Source organism: Lissotriton helveticus, chromosome 11, assembly GCF_964261635.1.
Source record: "Lissotriton helveticus chromosome 11, aLisHel1.1, whole genome shotgun sequence".
NCBI classification, from domain to species: Eukaryota; Metazoa; Chordata; class Amphibia; order Caudata; family Salamandridae; genus Lissotriton; species Lissotriton helveticus.
In genome coordinates this window covers 38,124,867-38,145,030 of record NC_136072.1, presented here as the reverse complement: position 1 = coordinate 38,145,030, position 20,164 = coordinate 38,124,867, and the positions used below count along the sequence as shown (strand labels likewise).

At 43.6% G+C, this 20,164-nt stretch overlaps 14 non-coding genes across 14 annotated transcripts; all 14 read left to right on the top strand.

Annotated features, from left to right (window-relative positions):
• Nucleotides 1–1,756: 1,756 nt before the first annotated feature.
• Nucleotides 1,757–1,828, top strand: TRNAG-UCC (transfer RNA glycine (anticodon UCC)). Its single transcript has one exon. It is a non-coding gene; the product is annotated as a tRNA-Gly (tRNA).
• Nucleotides 1,829–3,077: 1,249 nt separating this feature from the next.
• Nucleotides 3,078–3,149, top strand: TRNAG-CCC (transfer RNA glycine (anticodon CCC)). Its single transcript has one exon. It is a non-coding gene; the product is annotated as a tRNA-Gly (tRNA).
• Nucleotides 3,150–4,662: 1,513 nt separating this feature from the next.
• TRNAG-UCC (transfer RNA glycine (anticodon UCC)) lies at nt 4,663–4,734 on the top strand. Its single transcript has one exon. It is a non-coding gene; the product is annotated as a tRNA-Gly (tRNA).
• A 1,249-nt stretch (nt 4,735–5,983) lies between these two features.
• Nucleotides 5,984–6,055, top strand: TRNAG-CCC (transfer RNA glycine (anticodon CCC)). The gene has a single exon. It is a non-coding gene; the product is annotated as a tRNA-Gly (tRNA).
• Nucleotides 6,056–6,934: 879 nt separating this feature from the next.
• TRNAM-CAU (transfer RNA methionine (anticodon CAU)) lies at nt 6,935–7,006 on the top strand. Its single transcript has one exon. It is a non-coding gene; the product is annotated as a tRNA-Met (tRNA).
• Nucleotides 7,007–7,553: 547 nt separating this feature from the next.
• On the top strand, nt 7,554–7,625 carry TRNAG-UCC (transfer RNA glycine (anticodon UCC)). The gene has a single exon. It is a non-coding gene; the product is annotated as a tRNA-Gly (tRNA).
• Nucleotides 7,626–10,449: 2,824 nt separating this feature from the next.
• TRNAG-UCC (transfer RNA glycine (anticodon UCC)) lies at nt 10,450–10,521 on the top strand. The gene has a single exon. It is a non-coding gene; the product is annotated as a tRNA-Gly (tRNA).
• Nucleotides 10,522–11,149: 628 nt separating this feature from the next.
• TRNAM-CAU (transfer RNA methionine (anticodon CAU)) lies at nt 11,150–11,221 on the top strand. Its single transcript has one exon. It is a non-coding gene; the product is annotated as a tRNA-Met (tRNA).
• Nucleotides 11,222–11,770: 549 nt separating this feature from the next.
• On the top strand, nt 11,771–11,842 carry TRNAG-CCC (transfer RNA glycine (anticodon CCC)). The gene has a single exon. It is a non-coding gene; the product is annotated as a tRNA-Gly (tRNA).
• An 894-nt stretch (nt 11,843–12,736) lies between these two features.
• On the top strand, nt 12,737–12,808 carry TRNAM-CAU (transfer RNA methionine (anticodon CAU)). The gene has a single exon. It is a non-coding gene; the product is annotated as a tRNA-Met (tRNA).
• Nucleotides 12,809–16,251: 3,443 nt separating this feature from the next.
• On the top strand, nt 16,252–16,323 carry TRNAG-UCC (transfer RNA glycine (anticodon UCC)). The gene has a single exon. It is a non-coding gene; the product is annotated as a tRNA-Gly (tRNA).
• A 628-nt stretch (nt 16,324–16,951) lies between these two features.
• Nucleotides 16,952–17,023, top strand: TRNAM-CAU (transfer RNA methionine (anticodon CAU)). The gene has a single exon. It is a non-coding gene; the product is annotated as a tRNA-Met (tRNA).
• A 1,500-nt stretch (nt 17,024–18,523) lies between these two features.
• Nucleotides 18,524–18,595, top strand: TRNAM-CAU (transfer RNA methionine (anticodon CAU)). Its single transcript has one exon. It is a non-coding gene; the product is annotated as a tRNA-Met (tRNA).
• Nucleotides 18,596–19,142: 547 nt separating this feature from the next.
• TRNAG-UCC (transfer RNA glycine (anticodon UCC)) lies at nt 19,143–19,214 on the top strand. Its single transcript has one exon. It is a non-coding gene; the product is annotated as a tRNA-Gly (tRNA).
• The last annotated feature ends 950 nt before the right edge of the window (nt 19,215–20,164 follow it).

The following is a 20,164-nucleotide window of genomic DNA, read 5'->3' as shown; positions in this document are numbered from 1 at the left end:
CCATTCTTCTCTTCTGCACAGCTTTGTCCTTGGTTTTAATCCCCAGTTCCTTACCCTCTGCAAATAACGTTCTACTGCTTTTCATGTTGATATCTAAACCAAATGCACCATTGAAGCTGGTGCAAGATAGTCATTGATCTCGGAGTCATAATATTTAGAACCGAGAGCGCAAATGTCAGAGGGCGTTGGTGGTATAGTGGTGAGCATAGCTGCTTCCCAAGCAGTTGACCCAGGTTCAATTCCCAGCCAACGCAATGCAAATACTTATATATTCAGCAAGCAGGATATACTTTAATTCAACATTTCACAAAATGGAAATATCATGAACAGATTAATCAGCCATATATAAAGAAATAAACAAATACGTAGGCAAACCTCTCGATTGCCCCTTCTGCTACATTCATTGTCCTAATATATGATAAGTTTCATAAAGCAGAGTCACCACTCACATGTGCTGGTAATAAATATGTTACAGTGGGCAGACAATGAAAGGGCTGAGGCCCGACCAGACATTATAACTCTAGCATCTCTATGTTAGAAAGCATTTCTAGGCAATATCTAGCCTCTGAAAAAAATATACAAGATCCACCGATAAATCTGTCAAAAGTCCTTAACATTTTGTGCATACTTGTGCTCTCACCTGCATGTAGCGCCACCTTGTAGCTGTCGAAGGTAACTGCGGCTCACAAAATGTTTTATCAGAAGGCAAGTTGAGAGGAATCCAAGAGGCAGATGTCCATGGAAAGAGCGTCTCACTGCAGCAGGAAGGTTGGATGATTCAAATTTGCATAGTTTCCTGTCCAACGTCCACAACGCTCCCAAACGCTCAAAAGCCTCGCCCTCACCGGGTAGATCTCTGGCACCCAGGTAAAGCCAAATCCTGAGCATGCTAGCGCTAGTATCACAGAGAGAGATATAGAGGGTTCAAGAGCTGCTGTCTTGATAAAGGTTTGAAACGGCTAGTGCCTGAGAGTGTCTGACTTTCAGTTATGACTGATTGTGAGAGGGGAAGATGAAGTTTTTCTATACCCAGCATGCCTTGCGATATACTTAGGCAAATGAGGTGAGAGCCCGACCAATCCCACGCTACTCTGCTGAATGCTCCTCATCTGCATAAAGAGAACACTTTCCCAAAGCAGCAGAGTGGTGCAGCGGAAGCGTGCTGGGCCCATAACCCAGAGGTCGATGGATCGAAACCATCCTCTGCTAATTTTGCTTGATTTTTCTTCCAAGGACCAAGCTGTCATTTCCAGGCTGCCAGCAATGAAAAGCGCAAGCTTGTGCCAGCTATGGTAGAAACGACTTCTGAACTATCTGTGTCTGCTGAAATACAAGAAAGGGATCGTCAAAGGATCCACCCTGTACCTTGAAAGTAAAGACACACAATAATAAGCATAAATGACTGGTGGGACCTTCACACACTTTTCTGGGCATGCTTTGAATATCATTCTTCCCTTTTTGTTCTGCTCTTATCTATCTCCTGGGCATTTCCTGGAATGTTCTCTCTTTCTTTTCCTTGCTTTGCTTCCCATGCTGCCTCTATATGTTCATATCCATTATTTGTACTGCTGCTTACCATTCTTCTCTTCTTCACAGCTTTGTCCTTGGTTTCAATCCCAGTTCCTTACAATCTGCTACAACCTTTCTACTGCTTCTCATGTTGGTATCTAAACCAAATGCACCATTGAAGCTGGTGCAAGATAGACATTGAACTCAGGGTCGTAATGTTTAGAACCGAGATTGCACAGATCAGAGGGCGTTGGTGGTATAGTGGTGAGCATAGCTGCCTTCCAAGCAGTTGACCCGGGTTCGATTCCCGGCCAACACAGTACCAATTCTTATATATTCTGCAATCAGGATATATTTTAATGCAACATGTCACAAAATGGAAATATCATGAACAGATTAATCAGCCATTATATAAAAAATAAACAAATATGTAGGCAAGCATCTCGATCGCCCCTTCTGCTATACTCATTGTCCTACTGTATGATAAGTTTCATAAAGCAGAGTCACCACTCACATGAGCTGGTAATAAATATGTTACAGTGGGAAGACAATGAACGGGCTGAGGCCCGACCACACATTATAACTAAAGCATCTCTATGTTAAAAAGCATTCCTAGGTAATGTCTAGCCTCTGAAAAAAATATGTAAAATCCATCGATAAATCTGGCAAAAGTCCCCAATATTTTGGGCATACTTGTGCTCTCACCTGAATGTAGCGCCACCTTGTAGGCGCCGAAGGTAACTGCGGCTCACAAAATGTTTTATCAGAAGGCAAGTTGAGAGGAATCCAAGAGGCAGATGTCCTTGGAAAGAGCCTCTGACTGCAGCAGGAAGGATGGATGCTTCAAATTTGCACAGTTTCCTGCCCATCGTCCTCTCACGTCCCGAACGCCCACGTCACTCCCCTGAATGCTCCTCATCTGCATAAAGAGAACCCTCTGAAAAAGGAGCAGAGTGGCGCAGCGGAAGCGTGCTGGGCCCATAACCCAGAGGTCAATGGATCGAAACCATCCTCTGCTAATTTTGCTTGATTTTTCTTCCAAGGAAAAAGCTGTCATTTCCACGCTGCCGGAAAGGAAAAGCGCAAGCTTGTGCCAGCTAAGTGATATAAGACTTCTCAACTACCTGTGTCTGCTGAAATACAAGAGAGGGAGTGTCAAAGGATCCACCCTGTACTTTGAAAGTAAAGACACACAAAAATAAGCATACATGACTGGTGGGACCTTCAAACACTTTTCTGTGCAGGCTTTGAATTTCATTCTTCCCTTTTTGTTCTGCTCTTATCTATCTCCTGGGCATTTCATGGAATGTTCTCTCTTTCTCTTCCCTGCTTTGCTTCCCTTGCTGCCTCTATATGTTATTTATATATTAATTGTACTGCTGCTTTCCATTCTTCTCTTCTGCACAGCTTTGTCCTTGGTTTTAATCCCCAGTTCCTTACCCTCTGCAAATAACGTTCTACTGCTTTTCATGTTGGTATCTAAACCAAATGCACCATTGAAGCTGGTGCAAGATAGTCATTGATCTCTGAGTCATAATATTTAGAACCGAGAGCGCAAATGTCAGAGGGCGTTGGTGGTATAGTGGTGAGCATAGCTGCTTCCCAAGCAGTTGACCCGGGTTTGATTCCCGGCCAACGCAATGCAAATACTTATATATTCTGCAAGCAGGATATACTTTAATTCAACATTTCACAAAATGGAAATATCATGAACAGATTAATCAGCCATATATAAAGAAATAAACAAATACGTAGGCAAACCTCTCGATCGCCCCTTCTGCTACATTCATTGTCCTAATATATGATAAGTTTCATAAAGTAGAGTCACCACTCACATGTGCTGGTAATAAATATGTTACAGTGGGCAGACAATGAAAGGGCTGAGGCCCGACCAGACATTATAACTCTAGCATCTCTATGTTAGAAAGCATTTCTAGGCAATATCTAGCCTCTGAAAAAAATATACAAGATCCACCGATAAATCTGTCAAAAGTCCTTAACATGTTGTGCATACTTGTGCTCTCACCTGCATGTAGCGCCACCTTGTAGCTGTCGAAGGTAACTGCGGCTCACAAAATGCTTTATCAGAAGGCAAGTTGAGAGGAATCCAAGAGGCAGATGTCCATGGAAAGAGCGTCTCACTGCAGCAGGAAGGTTGGATGATTCAAATTTGCATAGTTTCCTGTCCAACGTCCACAACGCTCCCAAACGCTCAAAAGCCTCACACCGGGCAAGCCCTCACCGGGTAGATCTCTGGCACCCAGGTAAAGACAAATCCTGAGCATGCTAGCGCTAGTATCACAGAGAGAGATATAGAGGGTTCAAGAGCTGCTGTCTTGATAAAGGTTTGAAACGGCTAGTGCCTGAGAGTGTCTGACTTTCAGTTATGACTGATTGTGAGAGGGGAAGATTAAGTTTTTCTATACCCAGCATGCCTTGCGATATACTTAGGCAAATGAGGTGAGAGCCCGACCAATCCCACGCTACTCTGCTGAATGCTCCTCATCTGCATAAAGAGAACACTTTCCCAAAGCAGCAGAGTGGCGCAGAGGAAGCGTGCTGGGCCCATAACCCAGAGGTCGATGGATCGAAACCATCCTCTGCTAATTTAGCTTGATTTTTCTTCCAAGGACCAAGCTGTCATTTCCAGGCTGCCAGCAAGGAAAAGCGCAAGCTTGTGCCAGCTATGGTAGAAACGACTTCTGAACTATCTGTGTCTGCTGAAATACAAGAGAGGGATCGTCAAAGGATCCACCCTGTACCTTGAAAGTAAAGACACACAATAATAAGCATAAATGACTGGTGGGACCTTCACACACTTTTCTGGGCATGCTTTGAATATCATTCTTCCCTTTTTGTTCTGCTCTTATCTATCTCCTGGGCATTTCCTTGAATGTTCTCCCTTTCTTTTCCCTGCTTTGCTTCCCATGCTGCCTCTATATGTTCATATCCATTATTTGTACTGCTGCTTACCATTCTTCTCTTCTTCACAGCTTTGTCCTTGGTTTCAATCCCAGTTCCTTACAATCTGCTAAAACCTTTCTACTGCTTCTCATGTTGGTATCTAAACCAAATGCACCATTGAAGCTGGTGCAAGATAGACATTGAACTCAGGGTCGTAATGTTTAGAACCGAGATTGCACAGATCAGAGGGTGTTGGTGGTATAGTGGTGAGCATAGCTGCCTTCCAAGCAGTTGACCCGGGTTCGATTCCCGGCCAACGCAGTACCAATTCTTATATATTCTGCAATCAGGATATATTTTAATGCAACATGTCACAAAATGGAAATATCATGAACAGATTAATCAGCCATTATATAAAAAATAAACAAATATGTAGGCAAGCATCTCGATCGCCCCTTCTGCTATACTCATTGTCCTACTATATGATAAGTTTCATAAAGCAGAGTCACCACTCACATGAGCTGGTAATAAATATGTTACAGTGGGAAGACAATGAACGGGCTGAGGCCCGACCACACATTATAACTAAAGCATCTCTATGTTAAAAAGCATTCCTAGGTAATGTCTAGCCTCTGAAAAAAATATGTAAAATCCATCGATGAATCTGGCAAAAGTCCCCAATATTTTGAGCATACTTGTGCTCTCACCTGAATGTAGCGCCACCTTGTAGGCGCCGAAGGTAACTGGGGCTCACAAAATGTTTTATCAGAAGGCAAGTTGAGAGGAATCCAAGAGGCAGATGTCCTTGGAAAGAGCCTCTGACTGCAGCAGGAAGGATGGATGCTTCAAATTTGCACAGTTTCCTGCCCATCGTCCTCTCACGTCCCGAACGCCCACGTCACTCCCCTGAATGCTCCTCATCTGCATAAAGAGAACACTCTGAAAAAGGAGCAGAGTGGCGCAGCGGAAGCGTGCTGGGCCCATAACCCAGAAGTCGATGGATCGAAACCATCCTCTGCTAATTTTGCTTGATTTTTCTTCCAAGGACCAAGCTGTCATTTCCACGCTGCCGGAAAGGAAAAGCGCAAGCTTGTGCCAGCTAAGTGATATAAGACTTCTCAACTACCTGTGTCTGCTGAAATACAAGAGAGGGAGTGTCAAAGGATCCACCCTGTACTTTGAAAGTAAAGACACACAATAATAAGCATACATGACTGGTGGGACCTTCAAACACTTTTCTGTGCAGGCTTTGAATTTCATTCTTCCCTTTTTGTTCTGCTCTTATCTATCTCCTGGGCATTTCATGGAATGTTCTCTCTTTCTCTTCCCTGCTTTGCTTCCCTTGCTGCCTCTATATGTTATATATATATTAATTGTACTGCTGCTTTCCATTCTTCTCTTCTGCACAGCTTTGTCCTTGGTTTTAATCCCCAGTTCCTTACCCTCTGCAAATAACGTTCAACTGCTTTTCATGTTGATATCTAAACCAAATGCACCATTGAAGCTGGTGCAAGATAGTCATTGATCTCTGAGTCATAATATTTAGAACCGAGAGTGCAAATGTCAGAGGGCGTTGGTGGTATAGTGGTGAGCATAGCTGCTTCCCAAGCAGTTGACCCAGGTTCGATTCCCGGCCAACGCAATGCAAATACTTATATATTCTGCAAGCAGGATATACTTTAATTCAACATTTCACAAAATGGAAATATCATGAACAGATTAATCAGCCATATATAAAGAAATAAACAAATACGTAGGCAAACCTCTCGATTGCCCCTTCTGCTACATTCATTGTCCTAATATATGATAAGTTTCATAAAGCAGAGTCACCACTCACATGTGCTGGTAATAAATATGTTACAGTGGGCAGACAATGAAAGGGCTGAGGCCCGACCAGACATTATAACTCTAGCATCTCTATGTTAGAAAGCATTTCTAGGCAATATCTAGCCTCTGAAAAAAATATACAAGATCCACCGATAAATCTGTCAAAAGTCCTTAACATTTTGTGCATACTTGTGCTCTCACCTGCATGTAGCGCCACCTTGTAGCTGTCAAAGGTAACTGCCGCTCACAAAATGTTTTATCAGAAGGCAAGTTGAGAGGAATCCAAGAGGCAGATGTCCATGGAAAGAGCGTCTCACTGCAGCAGGAAGGTTGGATGATTCAAATTTGCATAGTTTCCTGTCCAACGTCCACAACGCTCCCAAACGCTCAAAAGCCTCACACCGGGTAGATCTCTGGCACCCAGGTAAAGCCAAATCCTGAGCATGCTAGCGCTAGTATCACAGAGAGAGATATAGAGGGTTCAAGAGCTGCTGTCTTGATAAAGGTTTGAAACGGCTTGTGCCTGAGAGTGTCTGACTTTCAGTTATGACTGATTGTGAGAGGGGAAGATGAAGTTTTTCTATACCCAGCATGCCTTGCGATATACTTAGGCAAATGAGGTGAGAGCCCGACCAATCCCATGCTACTCTGCTGAATGCTCCTCATCTGCATAAAGAGAACACTTTCCCAAAGCAGCAGAGTGGCGCAGCGGAAGCGTGCTGGGCCCATAACCCAGAGGTCGATGGATCGAAACCATCCTCTGCTAATTTTGCTTGATTTTTCTTCCAAGGACCAAGCTGTCATTTCCAGGCTGCCAGCAAGGAAAAGCGCAAGCTTGTGCCAGCTATGGTAGAAACGACTTCTGAACTATCTGTGTCTGCTGAAATACAAGGGAGGGATCGTCAAAGGATCCACCCTGTACCTTGAAAGTAAAGACACACAATAATAAGCATAAATGACTGGTGGGACCTTCACACACTTTTCTGGGCGTGCTTTGAATATCATTCTTCCCTTTTTGTTCTGCTCTTATCTATCTCCTGGGCATTTCCTGGAATGTTCTCTCTTTCTTTTCCCTGCTTTGCTTCCCATGCTGCCTCTATATGTTCATATCCATTATTTGTACTGCTGCTTACCATTCTTCTCTTCTTCACAGCTTTGTCCTTGGTTTCAATCCCAGTTCCTTACAATCTGCTAAAACCTTTCTACTGCTTCTCATGTTGGTATCTAAACCAAATGCACCATTGAAGCTGGTGCAAGATAGACATTGAACTCAGGGTCGTAATGTTTAGAACCGAGCTTGCACAGATCAGAGGGCGTTGGTGGTATAGTGGTGAGCATAGCTGCCTTCCAAGCAGTTGACCCGGGTTCAATTCCCGGCCAACGCAGTACCAATTCTTATATATTCTGCAATCAGGATATATTTAAATGCAACATGTCACAAAATGGAAATATCATGAACAGATTAATCAGCCATTATATAAAAAATAAACAAATATGTAGGCAAGCATCTCGATCGCCCCTTCTGCTATACTCATTGTCCTACTATATGATAAGTTTAATAAAGCAGAGTCACCACTCACATGAGCTGGTAATAAATATGTTACAGTGGGAAGACAATGAACGGGCTGAGGCCCGACCACACATTATAACTAAAGCATCTCTATGTTAAAAAGCATTCCTAGGTAATGTCTAGCCTCTGAAAAAAATATGTAAAATCCATCGATAAATCTGGCAAAAGTCCCCAATATTTTGGGCATACTTGTGCTCTCACCTGAATGTAGCGCCACCTTGTAGGCGCCGAAGGTAACTGCGGCTCACAAAATGTTTTATCAGAAGGCAAGTTGAGAGGAATCCAAGAGGCAGATGTCCTTGGAAAGAGCCTCTGACTGCAGCAGGAAGGATGGATGCTTCAAATTTGCACAGTTTCCTGCCCATCGTCCTCTCACGTCCCGAACGCCCACGTCACTCCCCTGAATGCTCCTCATCAGCATAAAGAGAACCTTCTGAAAAAGGAGCAGAGTGGCGCAGCGGAAGCGTGCTGGGGCCCATAACCCAGAGGTCGATGGATCGAAACCATCCTCTGCTAATTTTGCTTGATTTTTCTTCCAAGGACCAAGCTGTCATTTCCACGCTGCCGGAAAGGAAAAGCGCAAGCTTGTGCCAGCTAAGTGATATAAGACTTCTCAACTACCTGTGTCTGCTGAAATACAAGAGAGGGAGTGTCAAAGGATCCACCCTGTACTTTGAAAGTAAAGACACACAATAATAAGCATACATGACTGGTGGGACCTTCAAACACTTTTCTGTGCAGGCTTTGAATTTCATTCTTCCCTTTTTGTTCTGCTCTTATCTATCTCCTGGGCATTTCATGGAATGTTCTCTCTTTCTCTTCCCTGCTTTGCTTCCCTTGCTGCCTCTATATGTTATATATATATTAATTGTACTGCTGCTTTCCATTCTTCTCTTCTGCACAGCTTTGTCCTTGGTTTTAATCCCCAGTTCCTTACCCTCTGCAAATAACGTTCTACTGCTTTTCATGTTGGTATCTAAACCAAATGCACCATTGAAGCTGGTGCAAGATAGTCATTGATCTCTGAGTCATAATATTTAGAACCGAGAGTGCAAATGTCAGAGGGCGTTGGTGGTATAGTGGAGAGCATAGCTCCTTCCCAAGCAGTTGACCCAGGTTTGATTCCCGGCCAACGCAATGCAAATACTTATATATTCTGCAAGCAGGATATACTTTAATTCAACATTTCACAAAATGGAAATATCATGAACAGATTAATCAGCCATATATAAAGAAATAAACAAATACGTAGGCAAACCTCTCGATCGCCCCTTCTGCTACATTCATTGTCCTAATATATGATAAGTTTCATAAAGCAGAGTCACCACTCACATGTGCTGGTAATAAATATGTTACAGTGGGCAGACAATGAAAGGGCTGAGGCCCGACCAGACATTATAACTCTAGCATCTCTATGTTAGAAAGCATTTCTAGGCAATATCTAGCCTCTGAAAAAAATATACAAGATCCACCGATAAATCTGTCAAAAGTCCTTAACATTTTGTGCATACTTGTGCTCTCACCTGCATGTAGCGCCACCTTGTAGCTGTCGAAGGTAACTGCGGCTCACAAAAGGCTTTATCAGAAGGCAAGTTGAGAGGAATCCAAGAGGCAGATGTCCATGGAAAGAGCGTCTCACTGCAGCAGGAAGGTTGGATGATTCAAATTTGCATAGTTTCCTGTCCAACGTCCACAACGCTCCCAAACGCTCAAAAGCCTCGCCCTCACCGGGTAAATCTCTGGCACCCAGGTAAAGACAAATCCTGAGCATGCTAGCGCTAGTATCACAGAGAGAGATATAGAGGGTTCAAGAGCTGCTGTCTTGATAAAGGTTTGAAACGGCTAGTGCCTGAGAGTGTCTGACTTTCAGTTATGACTGATTGTGAGAGGGGAAGATGAAGTTTTTCTATACCCAGCATGCCTTGCGATATACTTAGGCAAATGAGGTGAGAGCCCGACCAATCCCACGCTACTCTGCTGAATGCTCCTCATCTGCATAAAGAGAACACTTTCCCAAAGCAGCAGAGTGGCGCAGAGGAAGCGTGCTGGGCCCATAACCCAGAGGTCGATGGATCGAAACCATCCTCTGCTAATTTAGCTTGATTTTTCTTCCAAGGACCAAGCTGTCATTTCCAGGCTGCCAGCAAGGAAAAGCGCAAGCTTGTGCCAGCTATGGTAGAAACGACTTCTGAACTATCTGTGTCTGCTGAAATACAAGAGAGGGATCGTCAAAGGATCCACCCTGTACCTTGAAAGTAAAGACACACAATAATAAGCATAAATGACTGGTGGGACCTTCACACACTTTTCTGGGCATGCTTTGAATATCATTCTTCCCTTTTTGTTCTGCTCTTATCTATCTCCTGGGCATTTCCTTGAATGTTCTCCCTTTCTTTTCCCTGCTTTGCTTCCCATGCTGCCTCTATATGTTCATATCCATTATTTGTACTGCTGCTTACCATTCTTCTCTTCTTCACAGCTTTGTCCTTGGTTTCAATCCCAGTTCCTTACAATCTGCTAAAACCTTTCTACTGCTTCTCATGTTGGTATCTAAACCAAATGCACCATTGAAGCTGGTGCAAGATAGACATTGAACTCAGGGTCGTAATGTTTAGAACCGAGATTGCACAGATCAGAGGGCGTTGGTGGTATAGTGGTGAGCATAGCTGCCTTCCAAGCAGTTGACCCGGGTTCGATTCCCGGCCAACGCAGTACCAATTCTTATATATTCTGCAATCAGGATATATTTTAATGCAACATGTCACAAAATGGAAATATCATGAACAGATTAATCAGCCATTATATAAAAAATAAACAAATATGTAGGCAAGCATCTCGATCGCCCCTTCTGCTATACTCATTGTCCTACTATATGATAAGTTTCATAAAGCAGAGTCACCACTCACATGAGCTGGTAATAAATATGTTACAGTGGGAAGACAATGAACGGGCTGAGGCCCGACCACACATTATAACTAAAGCATCTCTATGTTAAAAAGCATTCCTAGGTAATGTCTAGCCTCTGAAAAAAATATGTAAAATCCATCGATAAATCTGGCAAAAGTCCCCAATATTTTGGGCATACTTGTGCTCTCACCTGAATGTAGCGCCACCTTGTAGGCGCCGAAGGTAACTGCGGCTCACAAAATGTTTTATCAGAAGGCAAGTTGAGAGGAATCCAAGAGGCAGATGTCCTTGGAAAGAGCCTCTGACTGCAGCAGGAAGGATGGATGCTTCAAATTTGCACAGTTTCCTGCCCATCGTCCTCTCACGTCCCGAACGCCCAGGTCACTCCCCTGAATGCTCCTCATCTGCATAAAGAGAACCCTCTGAAAAAGGAGCAGAGTGGCGCAGCGGAAGCGTGCTGGGCCCATAACCCAGAGGTCGATGGATCGAAACCATCCTCTGCTAATTTTGCTTGATTTTTCTTCCAAGGACCAAGCTGTCAATTCCACGCTGCCGGAAAGGAAAAGCGCAAGCTTGTGCCAGCTAAGTGATATAAGACTTCTCAACTACCTGTGTCTGCTGAAATACAAGAGAGGGAGTGTCAAAGGATCCACCCTGTACTTTGAAAGTAAAGACACACAATAATAAGCATACATGACTGGTGGGACCTTCAAACACTTTTCTGTGCAGGCTTTGAATTTCATTCTTCCCTTTTTGTTCTGCTCTTATCTATCTCCTGGGCATTTCATGGAATGTTCTCTCTTTCTCTTCCCTGCTTTGCTTCCCTTGCTGCCTCTATATGTTATATATATATTAATCGTACTGCTGCTTTCCATTCTTCTCTTCTGCACAGCTTTGTCCTTGGTTTTAATCCCCAGTTCCTTACCCTCTGCAAATAACGTTCTACTGCTTTTCATGTTGGTATCTAAACCAAATGCACCATTGAAGCTGGTGCAAGATAGTCATTGATCTCTGAGTCATAATATTTAGAACCGAGAGTGCAAATGTCAGAGGGCGTTGGTGGTATAGTGGTGAGCATAGCTGCTTCCCAAGCAGTTGACCCGGGTTTGATTCCCGGCCAACGCAATGCAAATACTTATATATTCTGCAAGCAGGATATACTTTAATTCAACATTTCACAAAATGGAAATATCATGAACAGATTAATCAGCCATATATAAAGAAATAAACTAATACGTAGGCAAACCTCTCGATCGCCCCTTCTGCTACATTCATTGTCCTAATATATGATAAGTTTCATAAAGCAGAGTCACCACTCACATGTGCTGGTAATAAATATGTTACAGTGGGCAGACAATGAAAGGGCCGAGGCCCGACCAGACATTATAACTCTAGCATCTCTATGTTAGAAAGCATTTCTAGGCAATATCTAGCCTCTGAAAAAAATATACAAGATCCACCGATAAATCTGTCAAAAGTCCTTAACATTTTGTGCATACTTGTGCTCTCACCTGCATGTAGCGCCACCTTGTAGCTGTCGAAGGTAACTGCGGCTCACAAAATGTTTTATCAGAAGGCAAGTTGAGAGGAATCCAAGAGGCAGATGTCCATGGAAAGAGTGTCTCACTGCAGCAGGAAGGTTGGATGATTCAAATTTGCATAGTTTCCTGTCCAACGTCCACAACGCTCCCAAACGCTCAAAAGCCTCACACCGGGCAAGCCCTCACCGGGTAGATCTCTGGCACCCAGGTAAAGCCAAATCCTGAGCATGCTAGCGCTAGTATCACAGAGAGAGATATAGAGGGTTGAAGAGCTGCTGTCTTGATAAAGGTTTGAAACGGCCAGTGCCTGAGAGTGTCTGACTTTCAGTTATGACTGATTGTGAGAGGGGAAGATGAAGTTTTTCTATACCCAGCATGCCTTGCGATATACTTAGGCAAATGAGGTGAGAGCCCGACCAATCCCATGCTACTCTGCTGAATGCTCCTCATCTGCATAAAGAGAACACTTTCCCAAAGCAGCAGAGTGGCGCAGCGGAAGCGTGCTGGGCCCATAACCCAGAGGTCGATGGATCGAAACCATCCTCTGCTAGTTTTGCTTGATTTTTCTTCCAAGGACCAAGCTGTCATTTTAAGGCTGCCAGCAAGGAAAAGCGCAAGCTTGTGCCAGCTGTGGTAGAAACAACTTCTGAACTATCTGTGTCTGCTGAAATACAAGAGAGGGATCGTCAAAGGGATCCACCCTGTACCTTGAAAGTAAAGACACACAATAATAAGCATAAATGACTGGTGGGACCTTCAAACACTTTTCTGGGCATGCTTTGAATATCATTCTTCCCTTTTTGTTCTGCTCTTATCTATCTCCTGGGCATTTCCTGGAATGTTCTCTCTTTCTTTTCCCTGCTTTGCTTCCCATGCTGCCTCTATATGTTCATATCCATTATTTGTACTGCTGCTTACCATTCTTCTCTTCTTCACAGCTTTGTCCTTGGTTTCAATCCCAGTTCCTTACAATCTGCTAAAACCTTTCTACTGCTTCTCATGTTGGTATCTAAACCAAATGCACCATTGAAGCTGGTGCAAGATAGACATTGAACTCAGGGTCGTAATGTTGAGAACCGAGATTGCACAGATCAGAGGGAGTTGGTGGTATAGTGGTGAGCATAGCTTCCTTCCAAGCAGTTGACCCGGGTTCGATTCCCGGCCAACGCAGTGCCAATTCTTATATATTCTGCAATCAGGATATATTTTAATGCAACATGTCACAAAATGGAAATATCATGAACAGATTAATCAGCCATTATATAAAAAATAAACAAATATGTAGGCAAGCATCTCGATCGCCCCTTCTGCTATACTCATTGTCCTACTATATGATAAGTTTCATAAAGCAGGGTCACCACTCACATGAGCTGGTAATAAATATGTTACAGTGGGAAGACAATGAACGGGCTGAGGCCCGACCACACATTATAACTAAAGCATCTCTATGTTAAAAAGCATTCCTAGGTAATGTCTAGCCTCTGAAAAAAATATGTAAAATCAATCGATAAATCTGGCAAAAGTCCCCAATATTTTGGGCATACTTGTGCTCTCACCTGAATGTAGCGCCACCTTGTAGGCGCCGAAGGTAACTGCGGCTCACAAAATGTTTTATCAGAAGGCAAGTTGAGAGGAATCCAAGAGGCAGATGTCCTTGGAAAGAGCCTCTGACTGCAGCAGGAAGGATGAATGCTTCAAATTTGCACAGTTTCCTGCCCATCGTCCTCTCACTTCCCGAACGCCCACGTCACTCCCCTGAATGCTCCTCATCTGCATAAAGAGAACACTCTGAAAAAGGAGCAGAGTGGCACAGCGGAAGCGTGCTGGGCCCATAACCCAGAGGTCGATGGATCGAAACCATCCTCTGCTAATTTTGCTTGATTTTTCTTCCAAGGACCAAGCTGTCATTTCCACGCTGCCGGAAAGGAAAAGCGCCAACTTGTGCCAGCTAAGTGATATAAGACTTCTCAACTACCTGTGTCTGCTGAAATACAAGAGAGGGAGTGTCAAAGGATCCACCCTGTACTTTGAAAGTAAAGACACACAATAATAAGCATACATGACTGGTGGGACCTTCAAGCACTTTTCTGTGCAGGCTTTGAATTTCATTCTTCCCTTTTTGTTCTGCTCTTATCTATCTCCTGGGCATTTCATGGAATGTTCTCTCTTTCTCTTCCCTGCTTTGCTTCCCTTGCTGCCTCTATATGTTATATATATATTAATTGTACTGCTGCTTTCCATTCTTCTCTTCTGCACAGCTTTGTCCTTGGTTTTAATCCCCAGTTCCTTACCCTCTGCAAATAACGTTCTACTGCTTTTCATGTTGATATCTAAACCAAATGCACCATTGAAGCTGGTGCAAGATAGTCATTGATCTCGGAGTCATAATATTTAGAACCGAGAGCGCAAATGTCAGAGGGCGTTGGTGGTATAGTGGTGAGCATAGCTGCTTCCCAAGCAGTTGACCCAGGTTCAATTCCCAGCCAACGCAATGCAAATACTTATATATTCAGCAAGCAGGATATACTTTAATTCAACATTTCACAAAATGGAAATATCATGAACAGATTAATCAGCCATATATAAAGAAATAAACAAATACGTAGGCAAACCTCTCGATTGCCCCTTCTGCTACATTCATTGTCCTAATATATGATAAGTTTCATAAAGCAGAGTCACCACTCACATGTGCTGGTAATAAATATGTTACAGTGGGCAGACAATGAAAGGGCTGAGGCCCGACCAGACATTATAACTCTAGCATCTCTATGTTAGAAAGCATTTCTAGGCAATATCTAGCCTCTGAAAAAAATATACAAGATCCACCGATAAATCTGTCAAAAGTCCTTAACATTTTGTGCATACTTGTGCTCTCACCTGCATGTAGCGCCACCTTGTAGCTGTCGAAGGTAACTGCGGCTCACAAAATGTTTTATCAGAAGGCAAGTTGAGAGGAATCCAAGAGGCAGATGTCCATGGAAAGAGCGTCTCACTGCAGCAGGAAGGTTGGATGATTCAAATTTGCATAGTTTCCTGTCCAACGTCCACAACGCTCCCAAACGCTCAAAAGCCTCGCCCTCACCGGGTAGATCTCTGGCACCCAGGTAAAGCCAAATCCTGAGCATGCTAGCGCTAGTATCACAGAGAGAGATATAGAGGGTTCAAGAGCTGCTGTCTTGATAAAGGTTTGAAACGGCTAGTGCCTGAGAGTGTCTGACTTTCAGTTATGACTGATTGTGAGAGGGGAAGATGAAGTTTTTCTATACCCAGCATGCCTTGCGATATACTTAGGCAAATGAGGTGAGAGCCCGACCAATCCCACGCTACTCTGCTGAATGCTCCTCATCTGCATAAAGAGAACACTTTCCCAAAGCAGCAGAGTGGTGCAGCGGAAGCGTGCTGGGCCCATAACCCAGAGGTCGATGGATCGAAACCATCCTCTGCTAATTTTGCTTGATTTTTCTTCCAAGGACCAAGCTGTCATTTCCAGGTTGCCAGCAAGGAAAAGCGCAAGCTTGTGCCAGCTATGGTAGAAACGACTTCTGAACTATCTGTGTCTGCTGAAATACAAGAGAGGGATCGTCAAAGGATCCACCCTGTACCTTGAAAGTAAAGACACACAATAATAAGCATAAATGACTGGTGGGACCTTCACACACTTTTCTGGGCATGCTTTGAATATCATTCTTCCCTTTTTGTTCTGCTCTTATCTATCTCCTGGGCATTTCCTGGAATGTTCTCTCTTTCTTTTCCCTGCTTTGCTTCCCATGCTGCCTCTATATGTTCATATCCATTATTTGTACTGCTGCTTACCATTCTTCTCTTCTTCACAGCTTTGTCCTTGGCTTCAATCCCAGTTCCTTACAATCTGCTAAAACCTTTCTACTGCTTCTCATGTTGGTATCTAAACCAAATGCACCATTGAAGCTGGTGCAAGATAGACATTGAACTCAGGGTCGTAATGTTTAGAACCGAGATTGCACAGATCAGAGGGCGTTGGTGGTATAGTGGTGAGCATAGCTGCCTTCCAAGCAGTTGACCCGGGTTCGATTCCCGGCCAACGCAGTACCAATTCTTATATATTCTGCAATCAGGATATATTTTAATGCAACATGTCACAAAATGGAAATATCATGAACAGATTAATCAGCCATTATATAAAAAATAAACAAATATGTAGGCAAGCATCTCGATCGCCCCTTCTGCTATACTCATTGTCCTACTATATGATAAGTTTCATAAAGCAGAGTCACCACTCACATGAGCTGGTAATAAATATGTTACAGTGGGAAGACAATGAACGGGCTGAGGCCCGACCACACATTATAACTAAAGCATCTCTATGTTAAAAAGCATTCCTAGGTAATGTCTAGCCTCTGAAAAAAATATGTAAAATCCATCGATAAATCTGGCAAAAGTCCCCAATATTTTGGGCATACTTGTGCTCTCACCTGAATGTAGCGCCACCTTGTAGGCGCCGAAGGTAACTGCGGCTCACAAAATGTTTTATCAGAAGGCAAGTTGAGAGGAATCCAAGAGGCAGATGTCCTTGGAAAGAGCCTCTGACTGCAGCAGGAAGGATGGATGCTTCAAATTTGCACAGTTTCCTGCCCATCGTCCTCTCACGTCCCGAACGCCCACGTCACTCCCCTGAATGCTCCTCATCTGCATAAAGAGAACACTCTGAAAAAGGAGCAGAGTGGCGCAGCGGAAGCGTGCTGGGCCCATAACCCAGAGGTCGATGGATCGAAACCATCCTCTGCTAATTTTGCTTGATTTTTCTTCCAAGGACCAAGCTGTCATTTCCACGCTGCCGGAAAGGAAAAGCGCAAGCTTGTGCCAGCTAAGTGATATAAGACTTCTCAACTACCTGTGTCTGCTGAAATACAAGAGAGGGAGTGTCAAAGGATCCACCCTGTACTTTGAAAGTAAAGACACATAATAATAAGCATACATGACTGGTGGGACCTTCAAACAATTTTCTGTGCAGGCTTTGAATTTCATTCTTCCCTTTTTGTTCTGCTCTTATCTATCTCCTGGGCATTTCATGGAATGTTCTCTCTTTCTCTTCCCTGCTTTGCTTCCCTTGCTGCCTCTATATGTTATATATATATCAATTGTACTGCTGCTTTCCATTCTTCTCTTCTGCACAGCTTTGTCCTTGGTTTTAATCCCCAGTTCCTTACCCTCTGCAAATAACGTTCTACTGCTTTTCATGTTGGTATCTAAACCAAATGCACCATTGAAGCTGGTGCAAGATAGTCATTGATCTCTGAGTCATAATATTTAGAACCGAGAGCGCAAATGTCAGAGGGCGTTGGTGGTATAGTGGAGAGCATAGCTCCTTCCCAAGCAGTTGACCCGGGTTTGATTCCCGGCCAACGCAATGCAAATACTTATATATTCTGCATGCAGGATATACTTTAATTCAACATTTCACAAAATGGAAATATCATGAACAGATTAATCAGCCATATATAAAGAAATAAACAAATACGTAGGCAAACCTCTCGATCGCCCCTTCTGCTACATTCATTGTCCTAATATATGATAAGTTTCATAAAGCAGAGTCACCACTCACATGTGCTGGTAATAAATATGTTACAGTGGGCAGACAATGAAAGGGCTGAGGCCCGACCAGACATTATAACTCTAGCATCTCTATGTTAGAAAGCATTTCTAGGCAATATCTAGCCTCTGAAAAAAATATACAAGATCCACCGATAAATCTGTCAAAAGTCCTTAACATTTTGTGCATACTTGTGCTCTCACCTGCATGTAGCGCCACCTTGTAGCTGTCGAAGGTAACTGCGGCTCACAAAATGCTTTATCAGAAGGCAAGTTGAGAGGAATCCAAGAGGCAGATGTCCATGGAAAGAGCGTCTCACTGCAGCAGGAAGGTTGGATGATTCAAATTTGCATAGTTTCCTGTCCAACGTCCACAACGCTCCCAAACGCTCAAAAGCCTCTCACCGGGTAGATCTCTGGCACCCAGGTAAAGACAAATCCTGAGCATGCTAGCGCTAGTATCACAGAGAGAGATATAGAGGGTTCAAGAGCTGCTGTCTTGATAAAGGTTTGAAACGGCTAGTGCCTGAGAGTGTCTGACTTTCAGTTATGACTGATTGTGAGAGGGGAAGATGAAGTTTTTCTATACCCAGCATGCCTTGCGATATACTTAGGCAAATGAGGCGAGAGCCCGACCAATCCCACGCTACTCTGCTGAATGCTCCTCATCTGCATAAAGAGAACACTTTCCCAAAGCAGCAGAGTGGCGCAGCGGAAGCGTGCTGGGCCCATAACCCAGAGGTCGATGGATCGAAACCATCCTCTGCTAATTTTGCTTGATTTTTCTTCCAAGGACCAAGCTGTCATTTCCAGGCTGCCAGCAAGGAAAAGCGCAAGCTTGTGCCAGCTATGGTAGAAACGACTTCTGAACTATCTGTGTCTGCTGAAATACAAGAGAGGGATCGTCAAAGGATCCACCCTGTACCTTGAAAGTAAAGACACACAATAATAAGCATAAATGACTGGTGGGACCTTCACACACTTTTCTGGGCATGCTTTGAATATCATTCTTCCCTTTTTGTTCTGCTCTTATCTATCTCCTGGGCATTTCCTGGAATGTTCTCTCTTTCTTTTCCTTGCTTTGCTTCCCATGCTGCCTCTATATGTTCATATCCATTATTTGTACTGCTGCTTACCATTCTTCTCTTCTTCACAGCTTTGTCCTTGGTTTCAATCCCAGTTCCTTACAATCTGCTAAAACCTTTCTACTGCTTCTCATGTTGGTATCTAAACCAAATGCACCATTGAAGCTGGTGCAAGATAGACATTGAACTCAGGGTCGTAATGTTTAGAACCGAGATTGCACAGATCAGAGGGCGTTGGTGGTATAGTGGTGAGCATAGCTGCCTTCCAAGCAGTTGACCCGGGTTCGATTCCCGGCCAACACAGTACCAATTCTTATATATTCTGCAATCAGGATATATTTTAATGCAACATGTCACAAAATGGAAATATCATGAACAGATTAATCAGCCATTATATAAAAAATAAACAAATATGTAGGCAAGCATCTCGATCGCCCCTTCTGCTATACTCATTGTCCTACTGTATGATAAGTTTCATAAAGCAGAGTCACCACTCACATGAGCTGGTAATAAATATGTTACAGTGGGAAGACAATGAACGGGCTGAGGCCCGACCACACATTATAACTAAAGCATCTCTATGTTAAAAAGCATTCCTAGGTAATGTCTAGCCTCTGAAAAAAATATGTAAAATCCATCGATAAATCTGGCAAAAGTCCCCAATATTTTGGGCATACTTGTGCTCTCACCTGAATGTAGCGCCACCTTGTAGGCGCCGAAGGTAACTGCGGCTCACAAAATGTTTTATCAGAAGGCAAGTTGAGAGGAATCCAAGAGGCAGATGTCCTTGGAAAGAGCCTCTGACTGCAGCAGGAAGGATGGATGCTTCAAATTTGCACAGTTTCCTGCCCATCGTCCTCTCACGTCCCGAACGCCCACGTCACTCCCCTGAATGCTCCTCATCTGCATAAAGAGAACCCTCTGAAAAAGGAGCAGAGTGGCGCAGCGGAAGCGTGCTGGGCCCATAACCCAGAGGTCAATGGATCGAAACCATCCTCTGCTAATTTTGCTTGATTTTTCTTCCAAGGACCAAGCTGTCATTTCCACGCTGCCGGAAAGGAAAAGCGCAAGCTTGTGCCAGCTAAGTGATATAAGACTTCTCAACTACCTGTGTCTGCTGAAATACAAGAGAGGGAGTGTCAAAGGATCCACCCTGTACTTTGAAAGTAAAGACACACAAAAATAAGCATACATGACTGGTGGGACCTTCAAACACTTTTCTGTGCAGGCTTTGAATTTCATTCTTCCCTTTT